The sequence below is a fragment of the Rhinatrema bivittatum genome, chromosome 6 (genome assembly GCF_901001135.1).
Source record: "Rhinatrema bivittatum chromosome 6, aRhiBiv1.1, whole genome shotgun sequence".
Classification (NCBI taxonomy): Eukaryota; Metazoa; Chordata; class Amphibia; order Gymnophiona; family Rhinatrematidae; genus Rhinatrema; species Rhinatrema bivittatum.
This window is the reverse complement of record NC_042620.1, coordinates 50,345,662-50,359,592: the sequence shown is the minus strand read 5'-3', so window position 1 is coordinate 50,359,592 and position 13,931 is coordinate 50,345,662. Positions and strand designations below refer to the sequence as shown.

Genomic DNA, 13,931 nt, shown 5'->3' with positions numbered 1-13,931 from the left:
AGTGCCCCCTGGGCCTGGCACTCTGGGCAGTTGTTTGCCTCTTCTGATAGCCCTGGTTCTCCCCTCTAGTCCCCCTTTCCTGCCCAGCTTGCTTCTGACCTTCTGAGATCATGTGTGAAAGAGAGAGAAGGAGCATGTATGAGTGTGTTTGTGTGTGACAGAATGAATGTGTATGTGTATGGAGAGGGACACAGGAAAAGGTTTGTGCTACCCACTAATGCCGGCTTACAATCAATGAGAAATTGAAATGGGGAGCTGCTGAGTATCAGGGGCCCCCTTTATTGCCCTGAGAGGCTGTAAGAGAAATTGTTGCCTGTGTGCAGCCTGTCAATTCATTATTGCCCTTTAATGCATACACAGATACAGTGATTAGGCAGTTCACTGGATGGATATAAAATCTATGCTAATGAGGGACACCATGTCTCTTCTCCCCACCCCCGTTCCTCAAGTGTCCGGACCTAGTCTGTGTAAATGTTGGCAACCCTAGTTGCGGCCTGAAGAGAAACTTGCAGGGCCAGGAGAGAGGCCTGCAAGGCCACGGCAGAGCTCATCCTGCCGCGGCTGGAAGAAAGCTGTTCCAGGGCCAGGAGAGTGGTCTTCAACATTGCGGCAGAGCCCATCCTGCCGTAGCTGGAAAAAATCCATTCTGGGGCCAGGAGAGAGGCCTGCAAGGCCATAGTTGAGCCCATCCTGCTGCGGCAGGAAGAAAGCCGATCGGGGCCAGGAGAAAGGCCTGCAAGGCTGCAGCAGAGCCTATCCGGCTGCGGCCGGAAGAAAGCCCTAACAGAGGCGGGAAAGAGGCCTGCAAGGCCGTGGCTGTGCGCATCCTGCGTGGCTGGAAGAAAGCCATTCCAAGGCTGGGAGAGAAGCCTGCAAGGCCTCAGCAGAACCCATCCTGCCATGGCCAGAAGAAAGCTGTTCCGGGGCCGGGAGAGAGGCCTCCATGGTTGTGGCAGAGCCCATCCTGCCACTGCCGGAAGAAAGCTGTTCCGGGTCAGGGAAAGAGGCCTGCAAGGCCGTGACCCAACCTAGCCTGTCGTGGCTGAGAGACAGCCGTTTGGGGCCGTCGTTCAAATGTCAGGAGAGAGGCCTGCAAGGCCGCGTGACCCTCCCCCTTCCTCCTAATTTAGCAGGAGCCGCGCAGTAGCAGTGGCTTCCTTCCATCTCCCTTTGGGCAGTGAGGAGCAGCGCTGCCATCCAGTAGCAGCAAAACAAGGCCTAGAAGAAAGGGGGAGGCCTGAAAGCTGTAGGTATGTATGCTTGTGTGTGTGTGTGTGTGTGTGTGAGAGAGAGAGAGTGCCTGCACTGTATGTGTGAGTCAGCCTGCATGTGGTAGTGTGTAAGAGTCTGCATGTGTGCATGAGAGAGTGAGCGAACATGTGTGTGTCAGAGCCTGCATATATATGAGCGTGACAGAGCCTGCATGTGTGTGTGAGATCCTGCATGTGTATAAGAGAGTGAGAGAACCTGCGTATGTCTGAGACACTCTGTATGCATGAGAGAGCAAGACAGCCTGAATGTGTCTGTGAGAGTCTGTGTGTATGTGAAAAGGAGAGACACTGCGTGGGTGTGTGAGAGCAAGAGAGAGCCTGTGTATGTGATAGCATACATGTGAGTGAGAGAGAGCATGTGTGTCTGGGGGGGTGGGGGGAGAGGATAAAGAAACCCCCCTTCCCCAATCCTCATGTGTTTGCTGTTTGAAATATTTGGAATTTGGGAAATAATTTAAAAAAGTGAGTCATTTTAATTACTGAATTTTCATTGGCTGTTGCCTGCTTGACATATTTATTCTTTTTATTAGTATGGTTTTAATATTTTGAGGTTTTGTATTTCTTGACTTTATTACTTAATGTTTTATGAGGAATGATGATGTTTCTGCTTTTCCGTTGTTGCACTGCATAATTATACAGTCAGGCTTGTTGTGGTTTTCAGAGAATATGTTTGAGCGAGAGAGAACAGTGAATCAATGAGCATATGTGTGAGCAAAAAAGACTATTTAAACCAGTGACTATGTGTGAGCCAGAGTTTGTGAGCCAGTCAGCATGTGTGTCAGAAAATATAAGGAAGTTTGTGTAAGAATGAACATGTGTGCTAGTGAATGTGTATATTCGAGAGAGAGGAGAAAGTTTATGCATATCTCCTATCCTGATTAATCCTGACAATCTCAGGGTGACTGGAGTCTAAAGTTCCCAGGTATGGAGAGCAAGGGATTTTTTTTTAGATTTAGCTTTAATTATTGGGTGTTATTGTTTTGAAATATTCTATTGATATTTGGAAAATTTAAGAAAACAGTGTTATATGTTTTTAATAATTGGTTGTTCTATTCATCAGCTGCTTTGAAATGTTATTCTTTATATGAGTACAAGCCGTTAAGCCCGTTAAAACGGGCTACATTACATTTTGTTTTCAGTCCATTTTCTAACACAGCACCCTTCTACACTTTTTCTCCCTCTCTCCCCCTTCCCCTCGTTCACTCCTCCCCTTTCCTCCACTCAGTCTTACTCACCCTCTGTCTCCCACTGCCTTCTTCCCCTCACTCTCACCTCCCTCCCCTTCCCTCAGTCACTCCCACCTCTCTCCCCTTCCCTCAGTCACTCCCCACCCTCTCTCAATCCCATCCCTTCCCCCTCAGCCCTCCTCCACTCCCTTTTTCTCTGCTCCACAACTTCTTACCCTTCCACTTACTCACATCCCTGTCTCTCACCTCTCCCTCTCCCCCTTCCACTTACTCACATCCCTGTCTCTCACCTCTCCCTCTCCCCTCACTCTTCCCCACCCCCTACCTACCTCCCTCCCACACACTCACCCACTCCTCCCTCCCTCTCACTCAGTCCCTCCCTCTCACTCCCTCCCTCCCTCTCTCCCTCCCTCTCTCTCCCTCAGTCCCTCCCTCCCAGTCCCTCCCCCTCTCAGTCCCTCCCTCCCTCAGTCCCTCCCTCCCAGTCCCTCCCCCTCACTCAATCCCTCCCTCCCTCCCTCAGTCCCTCCCTCTCACTAAGTCACTCCCTCCCACTCCCTCTCTCCATCCCTCCCACTCCCTCCCTCCCTCTCACTCAGTCCATCCCTCCCTCGCTACTGGCCGCTACCGCCCGCTGCCGCTACTGCCGCCGCTACCGCCGCCTGCTGCCACCGCCGCCGCTACCGCCGCCCGCTGCCACCACCGCTGCCGCCGCTACCGCCGCCCGCTGCCGCCATGTTTTTTTTTTCCTTACCCTGCCTAAGACCGACGTGCTCGCCCGCACATGCGCATTAGAGCTGCTCTCTACTGCGCATTTGCGGCACGTCGGTCAGGCATCATTTATCTAGTTAGATAGTTTTACTATTATGATTGATGGTTTATATATCTTGATTTTATTGTTTGATGTTTAATGAGGAATGGTGATTGTTTTTCCATTGTTGCATTGCTTACAGAGTCTGTCTTGTTAGTTTCCAATTTAGTTTTTGTCTACATGTTTCTAGTTATACTTTCTCTTTATTCTGTATTTTGTGAGGGTCTGTCTGTGTTCTGCATGTGTGACTGAGGTGAGGTATTCTGCTAGCATGTAGTTTTTGTCAGGCTCTTCAGCTTGGCTTGATCTGTTTTCTTAATATTAGGTGTATTGGTGTTTTGTGGCCTGGTGTAATATTTGCAGTGTTGTCTTTTCATAGATAAGGTTGCTATTGTTTGAGTGCTGACAGTGCTGTTTTTGTATGGGAAGTTTACTATATTGTAATTCAGTTTACTTAAAGCTTTCTGATGGCCGACATGCTTTACAATATTCCCAATTACATATGGCTGCAGTGTCTTTTTTTTTTTTGCAGAGTTTTCTGGTTGGTACCACAGTGGTGAATGTAATTAATTCATATATTATAATGATATTTTTACCTTAAAACACTGAATATTCTTTTTCATGTAAAATCTGTTACTATAAATGGTTGTTTTTAAATTATTTGTGGGAAGGGTAGGGTTAGGCATGTGTGCAAGGCTGTAAGGTTCACTTACGATACCTAATACCCTTCACCAGCCCTGGCTGCACTAGCTCCACAAGAGAAAGCAGGATTCCATCTGGAGCTGTGCTGCTTTAGGTTAGTGGCTCTCCCCAGTCTTGGCCAGGGCTTAATATTCCCTTTTTATAAGCCCAGGGAACAGTGTGGATCATTTCTGGTCCCTCCTCCCCTGGGGTCTGTAGGCAGAGCACAGCCTGAGAACCATAAAAGCCGCAGACTGTGTAGCCTGCAGCCAGTGGGAATGCACTAGAGAGGTGGGAGGGTTGCAGAGACGTGGAGGCAAGGCACAGGCACAGGTCAGAAGGGAGTAAGGTAGGAAAAAGTTCCTATGCAGTGTCGGCGAGGCTTCTGTCTGAGGTGACTATACTGAGCTCTGAGAGAAGCAGCTGGCCCTGGAACCAGTGAGTCTCTTACAGAATGAGATTGGGAAAGGGAAGAGGTTGCTGCAGAATCGGGAAGGACTGGCAGCAAGCAAGAACTTTACACCACGATGAGCAGTGCTCACTGTAAGCAGTACAAAAGTAGCATGTCAGAGAGAGTATATGTGTGTCTGTGTCAGAGAAGGTGAGAGAGAAACACACACCCATACCCACTTTGTCTGTGAGAGAGAGTATGTGAGTAGGTATCTTTCTCTCTGAGATACACACACACACACACATTCTGTGTGGGGGTGAATTTTTGTGTCTGAGAAAGAGTATGTGTCTTTGTGAGTGTCAATGTGTATGTGCCAGTAAAGTTTCTGCAATCTAAAAATCTGTTTGTGATTGACTGTGTGTGTGTGCCTGACACTGGCTGGCAGTGTCATTACTTGCAACTGATTCAAGAACTAGACTGAGAATCCAGGATATATCTCTATAAGAGAGATAAGGAAATGTGTAGGAGGCCCAACCAATTTGCATGGATGGAACAGAGGCTGCAGTTCTGCTCACTCCTGATCTAGAATGTCTTCAACTTCTTAGTTATTTAAGAAAGATGAAGTTTATTTTGGAGATATTTTGGCTCAGTGCTACTAGGTTCCAGTTCCAGAGTTGACTTGGTGTGCTTTTGAGAGCTGTTGATACATGTGCTGCAGGGAAAGTGCATGAGGGCGATAGATACCCCATGGGCAAGTTTTGAAAAAATCCCCTGGGCCGATATTTTCCTGCAGTCCTCCCCTACCGATGCCTCATACAGTTCCAGAGATGGGAGCTGTGGGAGGTTTCACAAGTGCATAGCTTTATGGCGAGACCTTCCCCGTGTGTGGCTCATTAGGGCCTTTATTTTTTTTAAAGAGGGTGATTGAAAACAGGAAGTGGGCTACAATCATCATAGCTAGGGCAGGTAAAGCATAAGACAGTATATAGTCACTTTGTAAAATATCTTCATCTCTGGAATCATAGTTGTAGTCAGCAATTTCTGCTGTGTCTTGGTCTACAGATAGTTCCACAGTGTGAGAGTCTTTATAGCCTAAAAGATATACCAGGTTTATTTCAAAGTTGATTTCATGGCCCCAAAACACATCTAGGATTTCTACCTCTGTGGGAACTGGGTCTGGTTCTAGGTAGTATAAGGACACACTCCCTACAGTAACTATTGAGTTCTTAGGTACTGTGACTAAAGAAACATTACTGGGTAAGGGAACCTTACTGGTAACATCATGCTCGTTAGAGGGGTGCTAACTAACCAAACATTATTTACAACAGCAATCTTGGTTTCGGAGAATTCATCATACTTTGTCATGGTAACCTTACATTTCTCTCGGACGTTGTCCGAGGACAAACCACACAGAGCTTCTATAGTATCCTTAAGGAAAGGCTTACTGGAACATTACCAGTGTATCTCCTTTGTTTGTTGGCATAGGCCTAAATTAGGAACTAAATATTGCTGTGGGTTGTCACTCTGATAGGCTAGAAGGGCAGGGGTATCTACATGCAGGTATACATTGTTTGTCCACGTACCTACATTAATTACTGTTTTCAATTGATAAACATTCTCAGGCAAAATGAAAGGCAAATTTAAAACATACGCAACCTCCATATTCTCAATGTCCACATACAGAGGTATAGCATAACACATATGATAAGCAATATAGACCTGGATAGGCTCGATGTAACTTTAGCGAAAGCCTCTATAATGTCAGCTGGAGAGACTAAATAGGTTGGAATCTGTCCTTTCATTAAGTTACTCATGCTGTTGTCCAGCTCTCTAAACAAGTCATTAGTGAGCATTTGAATGGGCTGGATAAAAGTACGGTCTTTACTCAGTATGATTTTAATGGTGGTAATGTACTCTTGGTTATGCTCAGTTGCTTGAGAATGTAGGTTAACCAAGGTGACAGTGTTACTTAGTGTTTTACCTTGAGAAGCTAACTGTTCTTGTTGGAGTCGTATCTGCTTAGAGATATTTATCGTCCTGCAACGGACAATGTCATAATGCTTCTGTATCGCTCTGTGGTGAGACCACTCCTTGAGTACTGTGTACAATTCTGGTCGCCGCATCTCAAAAAATATATAGTTGCGATGGAGAAGGTATAGAGAAAGGTGACCAAAATTATAAAGGGGATGGAACAGCTCCCCTCTGAGGAAAGGCTAAATAGGTTAGGGCTGAAGAAGAGACGGCTGAGGGAGGATAAGATAGAGGTCTAGAATGGGTAAATGTAAATTGGATATTTACTCTTTCGGATAATAGAAAGACTAGGGGTCACTCCATGAAGTTAGCAAGTAGTATATATAAAACTAATCGGAGAAAATTATTTTTCACTCAATGCACAATTATGCTCTGGAATTTGTTGCCATAGGATGTGGTTAGTGCAGCTGGGTTTAAAAAAGGTTTGGATAAGTTCTTGGAGGAGAAGTCCATTAACTACTATTAATCAAGTTGATTTAGGGAATAGCCACTCCTATTACTAGCATCAGTAGCATGGGATCTACTTAGTGTTTTGGTACTTGCCAGGTACTTTGTAGCCTGAATTGACCAGTGTTGGAAACAGGATGCTGGGTTTGATGGACCCTTGGTCTGACCCAGTGTGGCAATTTCTTATGTTCTTTAACAGTGTTCTGCAAATTTTTCAAGGAAACTTCATTGGCAATGGGCATGGATTCACCAAAAAGGGAACCAAGGGTAGAAAAGATAATGGATCCAGCAATTAGTCTAATAAATCTTTTTGGTCGGTCTAAGGCTTTTCTAATGGGCTGGATCATAATTTTGTCCAATTGGCTAAGAATGTTCTGCAAGTTCTGGGTAAAATATTTCAGATGATCCTTGAACCAAGCTTTAGTTGCAGGCAAATGCATGTTAGTGAGGTTAAAAAATTTCTGGATCACATGTTGGGGGTCCAGCAACACAAAGACTTTCTGGGTGACAATCTGGGACTGCATGATTAGGAAGCCAGAGGTGTCTTGCATCATGATGCTGGAGGAGGGACCAGGCTCGACCAGCTTGGCAGTTTCTGCTCCTGTCAGTAGCAGCACTAGGATGATCACCCTCAGGGATTGGGTCTTCATCTGAAAAGCAGTAGAGAACTACTCTTCTGCTTTATTGATAATGTCAGTGTAACTGGGCACACCAATTTGATCCACAAATTTACGAGAATGACAAGGTCTGAGCTGGTTAATGTGGACCCATTTAAGGACATCGTCACCATCAGGACGGTAAGCCTATTGGGGGTGTTGGCCTCTGATCCCAGCCCCCCTTCTGGGAGGATGGGAGGAGCAGCTCCCTCTCCCTGTCCCAGGCTGTATAGAGGGGGGCGGGTATGTGCGTCTCTTGCCTTTGTTCTGGCGAGAGATTACGGCTGTATTTAGAAGCTAACACTTCTGCTTTGTCCCTTGGTTCTGATAATTTGCCAGTCTTGGGAAAAAGGCTGTCTGTGGCTCTGTGTTGTGCACCCTCACCGATCCTTAGGGAGGTGTGGGGTCAGGGGCACTGCTTGAGCTGTGCTGGAATTTTTACGCTCACCGCCCGCTCGCAGCAGCCCTCGGTTTTCTGGCAGTGGCGAGGAGCCACTGCTGACGCACATCGCCCCAGCCCGGGCCCTCTGAAGCTCTTGCCTGCGTGGCGGCCTAGATGTTGCTGACCTCCTCTCCTGACCGGTCCTCCCTAGGCACGTGTGCATGCGCTGCTCCGGCCCATTTAAAGGGCCAGCAGCGGGAAAAGGGTGCTCAGCCCCCACTGATGAATTCGGTCCCTCCGGCATATTTAAAGGCTGCCTCTGGCTCCAGCAAACCGACTTGGCAATGTTTCCCATGTTCCTGTCTCAGCGTTTCTGTTTCAACGGTCCTGTCTCAGCAGTTCTGTCTCAGTGTTCTTGTTTCAGCGTTCTTGCTCCAGCACTCTGATCCCAGCTCTCCGGTCCCAGTGCCTCCACTCCGGTTCTGATCCTTGCCCCCTTCGGGCCCATCCTCTGGCTTTGGACCTTGGACTGGACTGACCACCACCTACTGCTGCCTGCCTCTGACCGGACCTGACCTATGCCTATTGCTGCCTGCCTCTGACCTCGGATTGGACCTGATCACCTACTGCTGCCTGGCTCTGACCACAGACTGGACCTGACCACCGTCTTCTGTTGCCTGCCTCTGACCTCAGACCGGACCTGACCTGACCATGCCGCCTCCTGCCTACCTTCAGCCTTGCTTGACCCATGCCTGTCTGGCCTCCGGTCCCTGCTCCAGTCCCTACGGACCAGGCTTGGCCTGCCTCTTGCCTACCTTGAGCGCATGGCCCCAAAACATCTGTCTCTTATGGCCACTCTTCTGGGACCAGCCACGCAGAGGCCCACTTAAGACCAGCTGGTCCCAGCACCCAAGGGCTCAACCTGCGGGGAACGAAGGCTGGTAATGGCGAAGCTCCTATTGGCCTCTGCTTCCGATTCAGTCTCCCCTCGCAAGGGTGGAGACTTATGGGTTCTGTCCCCATAGGTAGCGCCAACACCACCTCGGGCAAGAGTCCTCAATCCCTAACAGGAATATTCTGCTGCATGCATGCCCAGCTTTGGAGAGACATGATTTGGTCTAACATAAGTTATTTTTTCTTTCAGTAACTTGACCATACTTTGTGACAGCTGGAGCTGGTACTGGGATTCATTTAAATTAAGTAACAATTCTTGGTTTTCTTTTTCTAACTTTAAATTGGCTTCATGCAGCTGGCAAAGATGAGCTGCATTTTGTTTGCTTTGTTTTTCTGCATAGAGCTGTTTATCTTAATTTTCTAGTGAAAGCTGTTGGGTTCATGTTTTATTTTCAGTCTTTACTAAGTCAGTCTCAGCAAGGTATGTCTCTTGAAGAGACAGGCTCTGTAGTTCAAGCTGCTGGATTCTTTGCTGTCTTTGATATCCAGTCACAGCTAATTTCAGTTGTAGGTCTAACTGGTTTTCTAAAGACTTAATTTTTTTTCTGACTCTTCTTGCTGAGTTTTAATAGCTAATTCTAATTCCTGAAATTGATGTTCATCTTCATCTGAATCTGTCTCTCCATCTTGCTCTCTGACCTTTTCCTGCAGTTCCTGGATTTTTTTCTAGGTGTGCAGGTAGTTTATCTATACGAGGGTCTGTGGGCTGAGCTTCAGCAATCTGTGTTTCTAAAGCTTGTATTTTATTGTTAATTCCAGGATTTCTTTTGCTATTAAATTGTGATCTGCTTCTTGCAGTGCACATTTTTCAATAATGCTATTTCTTTCTTAGCTGACTAATATCATTTTGTAATACCTGAACATAAGACTTGCCATACTGAGTCAGACCAAAGGTCTGTCAAGCCTAGTATCCTGTTTCCACAAGTGGCCAAACCAAATTGCAAGTATCTGGCAAGTACCAAAGCATTAAATAAATCTCAAGCTACCATTGCTTAATAATTAATAGCAGTTTATGGATTATTCTGCTAGGAACTTATCCAAACTTTTTTAAAACCCATCTACAATAACTGCTGTAACCACATCCTCTTGCAATGAATTCCAGAGCTTAACTATGTGCTGAGTGAAAAAGAATTTTCTTCAGTTTGTTTTAAATGAGCTACTTGTAAACTTCATGGAGTGCCCCCTAGTTCTTCTATTTTCTGAGAGAGTAAATAACCTATTTGCATTAACTTGTTCAGGTCCTTTCATGATTTTGTAGACCTCTATCATATCCCAGTCGTGCCTTCTCCAAACTGAACAGCCCTAACATCCTTAGCCTTTTCTCATAGGACAGCCATTCCATGCCCCTTATCATTTTGGTCGCCCTTCATTGCACTTTCTCCAGAGCAACTATATCTTTTTTGAGATGCAGCGACCAGAATTACACACGGTATTCAAGATGCGGTCTCACCATGGAACAATACAGAGGCATTATGATATCTATCGTTTTATTTTCCATTCCCTTCTTAATAATTTCTAACATTCTTTTTGCTTTTTTGATAGCCACAGTACACTGAACCAACGATTTCAATGTATTATCCACTATGATGCCTAGATCTTTTTCCTGGATGGTACCCCTAAGATAGAACCTAACATTGTGTAACTACAGCAAGGGTTATTTTTCCCTATATGAATCACTTTGCACTTGTCCACATTAAATTTCATCTGTTATTTGGAAGCCCAATCTTCCAGTCTTACAAGGTCCTCCTGGAATTTATCACAATCCACTTGAGGTTTAACTACTCTGCATAATTTTGTGTCATCTGCAAATTTGATCACCTCACTCATCATTCCCCTTTCTGGTTCATTTATAAGTTATTTATTTATTTAAAATATATGTTATATATAAATTTTTATATATTTATTTATATATGTTATATATTTATATTTATAGATTTTATATGTTTATTTATAAATATATTAAAAAGCACTGGTCCAAGTACAGATCCCTTAGGCACTCCACTGTTTACCTTTTTCAACTGTGAAAATAGACCATTTAATCCTACTCTCTGTTTCCTGTCTTTTAACTAGCTTGCAATCCACAAAAAGACATTACCTCCTAATCCCATGACTTTTTAGTTTTCTTAGAAATCTTTCATGTGGGACTTTGTCAGACACCTTCTGAAAATCCAAATACACCACATCTACCGGTTCATCTTTGTCCACATATTTATTCACCCCTTTCTAAAAAATGTAGGAGATTTGTGAGGCACGACTTCCCTTGAGTAAATCCATGCTGACTGTGTCCCTTTAAGCTATGTCTATCTAAATGTTTTGTGATTTTATTCTTTTGTGATTTTATTCTTTATAACAGTTTCCACAATATTTCCCAGCACTGAAGTCAGACTTACCAGTCTATAGTTTCCTGGATCAACCCTGGAGCCTTTTTTAAATATCGGGGTTACATTGGCCATCTTCCAATCTTCAGGTACAATTTTGCGCAAAATGGCGCCGGCCGTACGGCAACACGATTCGACTGCAGGAGGTCGTTCCGGACCCCCGCTGGACTTTTGGCAAGTCTTGGGGGGTCAGGAGGCCCCCCCAAGCTGGCCAAAAGTCCCTGGGGGTCCAGCGGGGGTCTGGAACGACCTCCTGCAGTCGAATCGTTTTTCCGTACGGAAAAACGATTCGCGGTAGGAGATCGCTCCCGGACCCTCGCTGGACTTTTGGCAAGTCTTGTGGGGGTCAGGAGGCCCCCCCAAGCTGGCCAAAAGTCCCTGGGGGTCCAGCGGGGGTCCGGGAGCGATCTCCTACGCTCCTGACGTCGGGGGACAAAAAAACAAAATGGCGCCGGCACCATTTCTACAACGCACGGAGGTGCGAGTGTAAAAGATCACACCGGGACCCTTCCTCTGGACCCCAGGTAATTTAAGGCATTTTGGGGGGGTTCGGGAGGGTGGGGGATTTATTTTAAAGGGTCGGGGTGGGTTTTAGGGTTGTTTTAGTGTGCCGGTTTTCCCGCCCTCCCCCTTCCCCTCCCCCCCCACTGGACCCCAGGTAATTTAAGGCATTTTGGGGGGGTTCGGGAGGGTGGGGGATTTATTTTAAAGGGTCAGGGTGGGTTTTAGGGATGTTTTAGTGTGCCGGTTTCGATTTACATTATTTACACGATTTACACGATATTTAAAAAACCCAAACTGCGACGATCCGATTCCCTCCCCCTCCCAGCCGAAATCGATCGTTAAGACGATCGATCACACGATTTACATCTCTATAGATTAGTTGACTTGGCAATTGCTCCTTTTAGATTGGTCCACTGTTGATCCACATCTCTCACATTCTCCCAGCTTTTTTTTTTTTTTGGACCGACTGGCATTTTTTTTTTCAAAATTCTGCAACTCTTTGGTCTTTCTGTGCCTACTCCAGTGCTTGCTATTGTGTTTCCTTATTTTAAAATGTATAACTTCAACAAACGTTGATTTTATACATGGCTTGATAAAATAGAATTCTCAAGTAGCAGAACAAAATAACCACAGCACTTATTTGTAGCTGTATATGCAAACAAATGTAAATTTCCTGCTGAAGGATCTGGTCTTTTTTCAGTCTGTAGATTGAATAGGTGAAAGGATAGTAGTACTTTCTGAATGAGAGGTTTTAATAGAGTTGACTGATAAGTAACTAGAAATGCCTGGGCTTCAGCTCCCTCCTTGCTGGTATGCTGTCACCACTACTATCTCCCCTCATCTTATCATACTCAAAGCAGGTGTAACTTGCCTTCATGGGGTGCACAGAATAAAGGGGGTCACCCAATTCCCAGATATTTCCGCTACTTTCCCGGACCTCTCTTTCGCTCAACATACCTAACGGCAGCTCCTGGGAATGGCTGGGGGTTCAACCAGTGTGGGGGTGGGGGAGGTTCAACCTCCTGAGCTCCTGGCGTCATAGTGGATAACACAGTCTTTGGCATCTAACTTTCACCCCACTCTCTTGCACTGGTCAATAGAGATGTGCATTTGGTTTTCCTGAATTAGGCAATTTCAACAAAATTGCCTAATTCGGTATGGTTCGGGGGAACCGAAAAACGAATGCAATTTTTCTGAAATTTCAGAAAAATTCATTTTTCGGGTTAATGCGCACTAACTCCTGATAGTGCACACCAACCTGAAAATTTAGGCCCCCCCCCCCCCCCGAAAAAAAACCCCCGAACCACGGGAAAAACAAAATTTCCCACGGGGGGGCCGAAACGAAGCCCGAAATGATTAAAAAAAACGATGCACATCTCTACTGGTCAGTATATACTCACAAGGCTGGTTTTCTCAAATGGCTTTGAAAATAAAGCATGGAGTCCAATTGTGGGGTTCATCTGAAAAAATGTTTAACTTAAAAAGGGTGATCCAGGATAGGATAGCGAAAATCATGAATAGCAAAATGAAAATCATGACAACAAAAACTGTGGTTTCTTTCTCCATGGTGCAACCTTTGTTCCTTCTCTTTTTTTTCTAACTGAACCAGTGTCTTCTTCCAAAATCCTTTCCCCCTGGAGGGTAAGATAGATCTCTTCCACAACCAGCATCACAGCCAGGATAGAATGGAAAAAATCCCTTTGTTCAAAAATAGATATCCCCAGAACTTCTTCTCAAAACGTATCCCCATAGATATTCACCCTTTGCTATTAACTGGATATAAAGGTGAAAACCAGGTATCCAGCCCCTTCAAGAACTGTCTGTCAGGAGCTGGATCACAGGGTCTCAATAGCAAAACTTCTTCCATACAAACATCTTCCAAAAGTCCAAACTAGTTCAAACTCCTTTCTTAGCAAACTTGGAGGCTCACAAGACTACTCAGTCAATCCTAAGTAGCAGAAGAAAGACCTTTCTGTCAAGGAGCAATTTATACCCCTGAGACCTGTCTCAAAAAAAAAAAAGACAGCAAAAAGTAGTGGGAGGACCCAAAAAATGCAAAACAGCCAATAGCTGGAAACAGGGATATTATTGGTAGCAGCGGCAAGGCCGGGCTACACAGGAGAAGCGGTTGGGGCCAGTCCTAGGCTCAGTGGGTGTGGGGGCCTCGCAGCCCATACGCGCATGGGTCTCCTTTCCAATCAGAAAGCCAGTGTGAGGGAGGGGTTTGACCTGGCCTAC

The 13,931-nt window shown here is 45.6% G+C and overlaps 1 protein-coding gene across 2 annotated transcripts in view; it reads left to right on the top strand.

The window, feature by feature from the left end:
- Positions 1–13,931, top strand: part of MAP3K19 (mitogen-activated protein kinase kinase kinase 19) — a 98,861-nt gene that overhangs the window by 15,211 nt on the left and 69,719 nt on the right. The window lies entirely within an intron of this gene.